The following is a 10083-nucleotide window of genomic DNA, read 5'->3' as shown; positions in this document are numbered from 1 at the left end:
ACACACAAAACACAATTATTCCAATTACAAGCACCAAAAAAAAAAAATTATGAAAGACTGGGAAAATAGTATAAATACTCTCAGAGTCCCAAGAAGAAATAAGGAGGTTGTTGGATTTCGAAGCGAATTGGATTCTGGAAATTGCATCTCCGATTTCCAAACCGGTTGTTGTTGCGTTCATTTTTTATCGGAACAGTGAACTTTGTGCTCCGTGCTATGTGGAAATTGAATCTCAGTCGTTGAATCTCAAACAATTGTAAAAAATCAAAAGAAAACAAATCCCAAATCTCAAATCTCATACTCTTCACCATTTTCATCTCACAAACACATACAAGGAAGCTAAATTGTTTGGCAAACAGACATCAACTTAACTACTATGGTTATGGTGGACCTACCCTATTCTACAGGTACAAGCAGCAAAAAAACAATATATATATATATATATATATATGTAATATTTACAGCAAGAAAAGAAAAAAAAATTAAAGAGAAATAAAACAAGATCCCCAAAATTTTCTCAAGAATAATACAATTTTCAAAATCCAAAACCAAAAAGCAAAAAAAAAAAAAAAAAAAATCAATTAATTAATTGAATGGAAAACTGACCTAGCGAATTGGATCCACGGTGTGAGATTTGAGGGGATTAGAGCATCGGATTGTGAAGAAGATGAAGACCAAAGGTCTTTGTTAGGGTTTGGGTTAGAGAGAGAAAGTGAAAGAGAGAGAGAGAGAGGTGGTGGTGGGTTTGGTAATAGAAAATAGAAAATAGGAGATGATGAGGTTTAGAGAGGGCTGGATCAGCGATGAGGGTTTGGGAGTCAAAAGGAGAGACTATTGAGTGAGATTGGGTTAGGGTTTTTTCTTTTATTTATACCAAACCTTTAGGCTACATTTTTCAAACGTAGCTGTAGTCAGGCTATAGCCACGTTTTCCAGATGCGGCTATAGGCCTTTTTAAAAAAAGGGCAAAATTTTGTTGTTTAGCCTATAGGACATCTTTAAAAATAAAAAATAAATAAATAAATTCGGCTGGGCCTATAGCCATGTTTATAACAAATGTAGCTATAGAGCCCCTATAGTCGCATTTTTATAAACGTGGCTAAAAAAACGCGGCTATAGCTCACATTTTTTGTAGTGTTAATGATTGTGTCTTTTAACTCTTCAATCATCAAAGTTTCTACTACTGTTTCAACTCTAACCTCTTCTTAGACAATAGTTGAATTGTGTTTAGGTTTATAATGTATTTGATAATTATTATTTTTTTAAATGAAAAGGAAAAGCAGTAGCTGAGCTTACAGTTTCCTTTGCTCTAACAACGTATTTGACTTCTATTTCTTTCTTCTTATGTTTAGATTGTTTAGTGGTAACTTTGTCAATAGTTAGAGGCGTCTCTTTCATTAGAAGCTATTTATTTTGACTTTTGAGGAAGCATTATTGACACTTTTGAGGGTGATCTAGGCAATTCAGCTTGTTCTTTAAGCTCTAGTAATGGCTCCTCTTTCACTTTAAGCTTTCCTACATGTATGGACTAATTGTTCAGACTTTCTAGCATATGGCACTTCAGCTCTATGTTTAGGAGTTTTAACTGTTGCTCAAGAATTATGTTTAGACTTGAAAATTGTAGATTTCTTCCTAAATTTTGCAAACAACTTAAACCGGATAGCCATTTCTATGGTCGTTTCTTCTTAAATCCAAAGTATTATACTTTTTATTGCTTTACGTAAAACTGGATGACTGGACAATATAGTGGTTTTATATGTTCATTGTACTATCTCTGAGATGATATTGTCTTACAATAGTGATTAAAAAAAAAGTTATAACATTCAAAGATGGAATACCGAGGAGTTGAATTGGTAAATAATCAATATGATAATGTTGTTCGTGCCGCTTACTTAGCTTTATCGCTAAAGTGGCATTTCTAGCTGATTATAATATACTTATTATGTAGCTAATATCAATTTTGTTGTTACAAGAGGTACCAGTGTGATTCTTTTTGATAGGCCAAAAACGAATTGACCCCTTGTGGTAAATTAACCAATTAATTTAGCCAAGTGAATTAATTAAGTTAATTAACATGCAAACGCGTGGTAGCACAAACAAATCACCAATAAACTAATTATGCAACGGAAAATAAATAACACGGTGATTTGTTTACAAATTGGAAAGACCTAACGGCAAAAACCCTACCGGGTGATTCTCAAGTCACCACTCCTGAAATTCTACTATTATCAAAACAAGCGGTTACAAGTAAATGAATCTCAATACCTTATACCAACCTACAGTTGAACCCGTACCTTAATACCAAATTGGACTTGTTCTGTAGTGACAATTTCCCCTTTTGATGCACGGCTCCCAAGTACGTGACTAACCAATGTGCGGATCCCAATACACGACTTCAATCACCAACTAGAGAAGGTTGTTGGCTGCAAAGTTCTTCAGTTCATCCCATCAATAAAGATCAAGATGTTTGGTCATAAAATCCTACGGTGCACATACACAGCAACTTTTTCACAAGAATGATGAACTAGGGCAAAACTTTGTCTCCGGTTACAAATTGCTTGAACAAACTTTCCTTAACACTTGTGCAACTTGTATATACTTTGACGACTCTCAAAATAATCCTTTTATATGTTTAAGGTTAGAAGAAAAGAAAACCCAAACACATAATCCCGGATTAGAGTTAAAACAGAACTGGAATTCCGTTTTTCATAAAACTCGACAGATAACTGTCTGTTGAGATGCTGTCGAGCAGCTGTCGAGTCACGGGGTTGGAACAGTTTCTTAAGCTTGATGGATAGCTAGCTATCGAGCTTTAATGAACAGCACTTCTTCAGCTTGAATCTTGGACAAACTTGCATGTCTTCAACACTTGATCTTGAAACACAGTTTCTTGAAGTATTAAACACATCTTAGATCTACTCAAATACAAGTAAAGTGAGTTTTGTCAAAGGATAAGCCAATTATATAAAATAGTGACATATGTTCCTAAAAAGTGAATCACATATATCCTAACACTTTTGAAGCTGTGACAGGACTTGAATAAAAAATCTGCATGATTGTCACATTCAAGCTAGTTTAATAGCATAGTTTACCAGTTATAGTTTGGAGAAAATTTTAATAGCATTGTTTACCTTTGTAATTAGATTGAATGACAATGACTTTTGACTGACTTACTATGATGCTTGTATAATTCTAGCTTGTTGTTTTGATCGATTGAATGACATGACTTTTGATTTGCTTAAACTAAGGCTTGTGTGTGTTGGAATTTTACTTAAAAAGTAATTCAAGAGCAAGTATAATATATTTATCAATTGATAATTAATAATTATATCATGTGCATATATAACAAAAATCAATAATAAGATGTGAGAAATTTTTTACTAAATTATATTAGTCAAGGACCTCACACGCAATTAAAATGCTCTCTCCAACTGGTTATGATTAACAAGAGCTTTATTTTCTTTTCTCACACCCCTTGCAAGTGTGGCCTTGAAAAAATTTACAACATTAAAAAAAGATATGACCAGCTATAAAATCCTTTCTGTCGTAATAACAATTTATGTAACAAATATGTTACATTTGTTAATAAACAACTTCATTGATGAAGAAGTTCATTAATGTGTCGTTACTTTTGTAACTCCATACTAACGCATAGATTTATCTATTGTTCATATCCAAAATCACTATTGTGACAACACCTCTAATAGGAGGCCAAGTTATTGGCAATGACACGATAGATTTATTAAGGCCAATACTCAGTGTGCATGAATCTCATTGTGTAGGACTGTGGAGATTATTATACACTAACCATTGAAAGACTAGCTCTTATTGACTTTCATAGTTTGAGCAATTTTAACTTGCAACTCCTTTCTATCATGGTCCAACAATGTGCCTATAAGAATAGGCTACATCATGATGAAGTCAAGTCAAGCACTGTAATAAATGCATTCATAATCTTAATCTACCAAATCAAGTAGACATATTTTACATCATAAAAATATTGTATAATTTCACAAGAAATTTTGAATAATTATTTATTGATAATAGAGATATCATAAAATATCGTGTTGAGCCACGTTATTCTAAAATTGTGATCCTAGAACTTGTGACCATGACCTGGTTTGTTCACTTGTGTTTTCCTTCATGAACTCAGAGCAAGCTCGTGAGTGCTTTTTGTTTAAATAGCTTCTTTGAGTACTTCGGTTGTTCTTCTCAATTTCAATATTTACAAGCAAAGAGTCATCGCTTTGATTGAGTAAGAGCACTAGCATTAGGCGTTCTAAAAAAAATGCTATTTTGATAAATCAAAAAATTTTTTTTATTTTTTTATTTTGACACATTATTTTACAATACACCATACATCAGATGTTCTATTTTTTTATTACTTTATTTTTATATTCTTTCTTTCTATTTTTTTTTTCCTCTTCCTTTTTGGTTCACAAGTCCCAACGCTCTTGTACAAGAGAGAGAACATTTGACAAAGGCCAAAAGTAGGGTAGAGAAATGGCAGAAGAAAGAGAAAAGTAAGAATAAAAAATAGCCAAAAAATTTATAGTATATTTGACCGTACAATGCCATTGTTAGCATTGTACTGTAGCAAATTGCAAATTCTATTAGCATTTGACATATCTCAAGTGGTGTGATTTTTGGTGTTTAGTGTGTCAAATGCTAAATATTTTGCATTTAACACACCTAATGCTAATGCTCTAAACCAATGTTCTTTTTGGGAGAAAAATAAAAATTGGTTTTAATTTTTATCCAAGTTTGTAAAATTCTAACCAATAGAAAGAAATAATGCCAATAACACCAAAATTTTCACTTTTGAGAAGGAAATTTTTTTCACATTTTGGGTGGCAACATTTTTATTTTCAGTATACAGTTTAGGTAACAAATTTTGATTAAACTCATTACAAATGCAACTTTATTATAAATTTTATTACATTTTCCATTTCAATTCTTCTTGGGAACTCATTGTTATATATGATTGTCTTTTAACTCTTCAATCATCAAAGTTTCTACTACTGTTTCAACTCTAACCTCTTCTTAGACAATAGTTGAAGTGTGTTGAAGTGTATATTGTATTTGATAAAAATTAAAATTAAAAAAAAAAAAAAAAAAAAAAAAAGAAGAAGAAGAAGAAGAAGAAGAAGAAGAAGAAGAAGGAAAAGTAGTAGCTGAGCTTAGAGCATCCACGTCAATTCAGCTAAATTTTTCCATCTATTTTACACTAAAAATCTACTTTTTCTATTTTACACTACCACTTTTCCAAAACACACACATCAGTTTGTCTATTTTACAATCTACTCTATTTAAATAATATTATTTATTCCTTTTTTTATTATTTATTAATATCTCTATTTCCTTTTTATTTCTTTCTCTTTCATACCGTATTATCACTCGCAAATATCTTCCTCTCTCAAACACTCACAAACAACGGCAAATCTGACAGCAGATCAGCGACAGCAGATCGATGGCAGTAGATCGACGGTAGTAGTGGCAGCAGATCAGTGGCAACAGCAACTCCGTTGGTTTTTCATGTGGGTTTTCTGTTGGGTTTGGTTTTGATTTTGGTTTGGGATGGTTTTCCGGTGGGTTTTGATTGATTTTGAGTTGGGTTTCCTAGTGAGTTTTGATTGATTTTGAGTTGGGTTTTCCAATGGGTTTGACTTGATTTTGAGTTGGGTTTTCTAATTGTTTTTGTTGATTTTTGGTATAATTTTCTATTGATTTTGGGTCAACTTTGTGGTGGATTATCAATTGTTCAAGTGGCTTATGTTGATGTTGGTTTGGTGTTGGTAGTGGACCGGTGGTGCTGGATTTGTGGTTGGTAATTATCCTCTACTTCTTCCTTCTTCTTACGTTCTGCAACGATGTTGCTGGGATGTTGTGAACGATGGGGAAGAAGTAGTCTGACAGTGGAGAGAGAAAATAATAATAAAGAATTATGGGATAATTACAGTAAACCCACCTGTGGTATGACCCATTTTTACTTTGCCTACCCGTGGTTCAATTATTTACTCTTTGCCCACCTGAGGTTAGTTCTGTTAGCCTTCCGTAACCCACCTCTCCGTTTGCCGTTAGAAAAACACATTTTTAGGCAAAAACAAATAAAACAAGAATAAAAAAGCTAGGGTTTTTCATTGCTCATGAACTTCAATGAGAACAAAATGGAGGAACGACATGCCAATCAAATGGCTCAATGAAATTATTTTTAATCTATAACAATATCAACAATTTCACAACAACTCAAGATTTTGAACCAAATTTTACAAGAAGACCAACATCTCAAAACAACCAGCAACGTTATCAACAAAGAGAAAGTGAGATAAAGATAAGCCAACAACTGAAGTGTGAGGTATAGAAAAATCCAGTCGTGGATTTGGATCATGGTAGATCAGCCATGGGTTTGGTGTCGTGGTGGTGGTTTCTAGGTGCTAGATTGGAATGTAAGACAGGGAGAGAAATCCAGCAAACCCTCTGGACCAACCTTTCAATCAAACCCCTTTATCAAACCAAAACTTAATTCACAATCCAACGCAAAGAAAACCCTCTGGAAAATTCACCCAAACCCACCATTAACAAACCCCCAAAACCCGGGTTAGGCCGAGACGCAGAGAGCAGAGGAACCACCGTGGAGTGGTGGCGGTTGATGATTGGAGATGGGTAACCTTGGAAGTCTGAGGGAGGCTCGGCCTGATAGGGTTTTAGAGATTAGAGAAAGGGAGCTTGGGTTTGGTGAGGGCTCAATGAGGGTTTGATGAGGCGAGGCTGCCTGAGGTGGTGACGTTGATGTGAGGTGGTAAGCTTGAGAGGGGTGGCCATGGAGTTCGTTTGAGAGAGTTTTAGAGATGAGAGAATAGGGGTTTAGAGAGAGCTCAGGCTGAGAGCTTAGAGAGACTGAGCTTGGGTTTAGAGTGAGAAAGAGGGCTCAGTGAGATTTATTGTGGGAGCTTGAAGGGTTGGCCATGGAGGTCTGATAGAGGAGCTCGCCGCTGAGTTGGCGTCGATGATTGAGGGAAATGAGCATGGAGGGTCAGCCATGGAGTTTCATCTAAGGCAACTCAAATGAAACCCAACCACAGTACCAAACCCACTCCCATTTCCAACTTCAAACCCACTTTGAATCCCAGCCACAGTGGGGAGAGAAGCCAAGATTAGAGTGGGATTTGTGTGCTATTCCTCCACTTTGTTCTTATAGAAGTTCTTAAGCAATCAAAACCCTAGCTTTTTGATTCTTGTTATATTCGTTTTTGCCTAGAAATGTGTTTTTCTAACAGCAAACGAAGAGGTGTGTTACGAAAGGCTAACGGAAGTTACCTCAGGTGGGCAAAGTGTAAATGATTGAACCACGGGTAGGCTAAATGAAAACGGGCTATACCACAAGTGGGTTTACTGTAATTATCCCAAGAATTATTATACACAGTTACAGTAACCGTGCATATTTGCATGGTTACTATAGAAAATATGCACATTTTTACACCCACTAATGTGGGTAGTTTTAAAGGAAAATTGTGTAAATTTTGTCACTTTTTATATTTCAGAAGGACTGGTGTGGATGCTCTTACAGTTTCCTTTGCTTTAACAACGTATTTGACTTCTATTTCTTTCTTCTTATGTTTAGACTATTTAGTGGTAACTTTGTCAATAGTTAGAGGCGTCTCTTTTAATAGAAGCTATTTATTTCGAATTTTGAGGAAACATTATTGACACTTTTGAGGGTGATCTAGGCAATTCAGCTTGTTCTTTGAAAATTTAGCATTTGACACACCTAATGTTAAGAGCATTAGCAATGGGCCTGTCAAATGCCAAATGTAAAGTACATTGGGCATATAGGCCCAAAATAAGCTCAGCAACTGGATGGCTAAACCGGGGAGAGGCCCATTTTTTTGGCATAGCGCTACAGTACCATCTCACAAGTGAGATGGTACTGTGTGAGATTGTACTGTAGCGCTATGCCAAAACAATTTAATGTATTTTAATCCGTTCAAGCCCCTCTCTCTCTTGCTACTGTACCCGGTTATTGCTCTCTCATCCCCTCTCTCTGTCTCTCGCCATTGTCAAGCTTCTCTCTCTCTCTCTCTCTCTCTCTCTCTCCAAATCACCCAGCCGATCTCTTCGTGATGATGCTGTTGGATAGCGTGACAATGAACAATGCGGTGAATAGGAGTAAAGCGATGATGGGTTTCGCGGTGAATTGGTGGGTTTCTCGGTGGAGATTGGTGGGTTGCCAATGTTGCCGATGATGGTTTCGCTCAAGATTACTGATGATGGGCTGGATGTGGTGTGATGTTGGCAGCGTTGGTGGCGGCATTGATCTAGTGGCGCCGTGGGTCAAATGGTTTCGCCGATCTGGGTTTTGTGTGGGTTTTGTGTGTGTTTTGCATTGAGGCATGGATTGATTTTTATCTTTTAGGTTCAGATGGGTTGGATGTGGCAGTGATCTGGTGGGTTTTTTTTTTTTTTTCCCTTAATTTGGGTTTTTGATTCCGGTGGGATTTTGGTGGGCAGTGGGCATGGTGGCGTGGTAGGCATGGTGGTGTGTTGATGATTGGATTGTTTGGTTGTTGAGAGAGGGACAGAGACTCAGAGAGGCAGGGACAGGGATGAAGAGAGAGGAGTGATAGTTAACCTTTAAATATTATTTTATTATATAATTTATATTATTTTAGTGTATAGGATTGTAAAATAAAAGTTGGGATGTTGGAAGTATTGGAAAATGGTATGGTATAATTGATAAAGTAGTTTTTTGGGATGATATAATAAGATAGGATGGCATTTCCGATTGGAGATGCTCTAATGCTCTAAGCCTATGTTCTCTTTGGGAGAAAAATAAAATATGGTTTTAAGTTTTATCCAAGGTTGTAAAATTCTAACCAATATAAAGAAATAACGCCAATAACACCAAAATTTTCACTTTTGAGAAGGAAAAATTTTCACAATTTGGGTGGCAAATTTTTTTATTTATTTTGGGTATTCAATTTAGGTGACAAATGTTGATTAAGCTTGTTACTAACGCAACTTTATTATAAATTCTATATATATATATATATATATATATACACACACTTTATTATAGAGGGGGTTGGGAAATTTTTATTTTATTTTTACTCAATTTAATTAGTGGGTTGGGCTGACAAAACTTAGCAAGGCCATTTTTCCATCTTGGGCTCAAAATTGGAGACCCAATAACCAATACAGAACCCATTTAATCTCATGCAGTAAGATCGTGATCCCATCACAATTCCAAATCTTACTCGATCCTATACCAAGCTGGATCGATTCAAGGGATAGGATCTTAGGATCTCATGATCATGATTTTAAGAATGTTTCTTTTTTTATTATTTAGTTTTGGTGAATTGGACTTTGGTATATTATCTCCTCAACAGCCCACTTGATTCATGGGAGCATGGGCTTAAGTGCTGCTTTGGCCCATTAGCTCTTATGCCATATAGTGCAAGCCTATTGGCCCTGTGAAGGACACAGACATGTTATCTCTGTATTTTGTGTAAACAAGGACCATTAATTCTAGTATTAAATCCTAATTTTTTATCATGAAGTTCTAGTAATGATGGGTAATCTAGCCAAAAGTGACTTGTTGGTCGTTTAGTCCAAATTGGTTGCACCTAAAACTAGGATTATTGCGGGCCATAAATTTTAACCTTGTAGTTGCAGGTCGTTTGGTCCAACTTGGTGATGGACATTTAGTCAGCTTGGTTTGTAGGTCATGAAGTATTGTTAGTATATTTTTAATTATTATAGGTCATGAAGCAAAGTTCATAAATTGCGTGTCTAATATTGAATTTTGATTTTTTCTTTTTCTTTTTTATAATAGAAGAAATTTTTAGATTTGAATAGAGGAGGATTGTTGTCTATGTTAGAGTATACTCCCTGAAAATTTAAGAGTAACTACTGTACCTCGGTAGGTACCTGTGCTGTATTAGTCAATTTATCACACTGCTCTCTCGCACTCTCATCAAATCTGCAGTGGCTGACCGTCGCAAGTGACTTTTTTTTATGGGCTAAAATAGAGTAAAACCAAGTGACTATTTTTGGGCTAAAATAGAGAGTATAGAGAACTGCAAGT

Source organism: Quercus robur, chromosome 9 (genome assembly GCF_932294415.1).
Source record: "Quercus robur chromosome 9, dhQueRobu3.1, whole genome shotgun sequence".
Classification (NCBI taxonomy): domain Eukaryota; kingdom Viridiplantae; phylum Streptophyta; class Magnoliopsida; order Fagales; family Fagaceae; genus Quercus; species Quercus robur.
Note: the sequence above shows the minus strand (reverse complement) of the source record.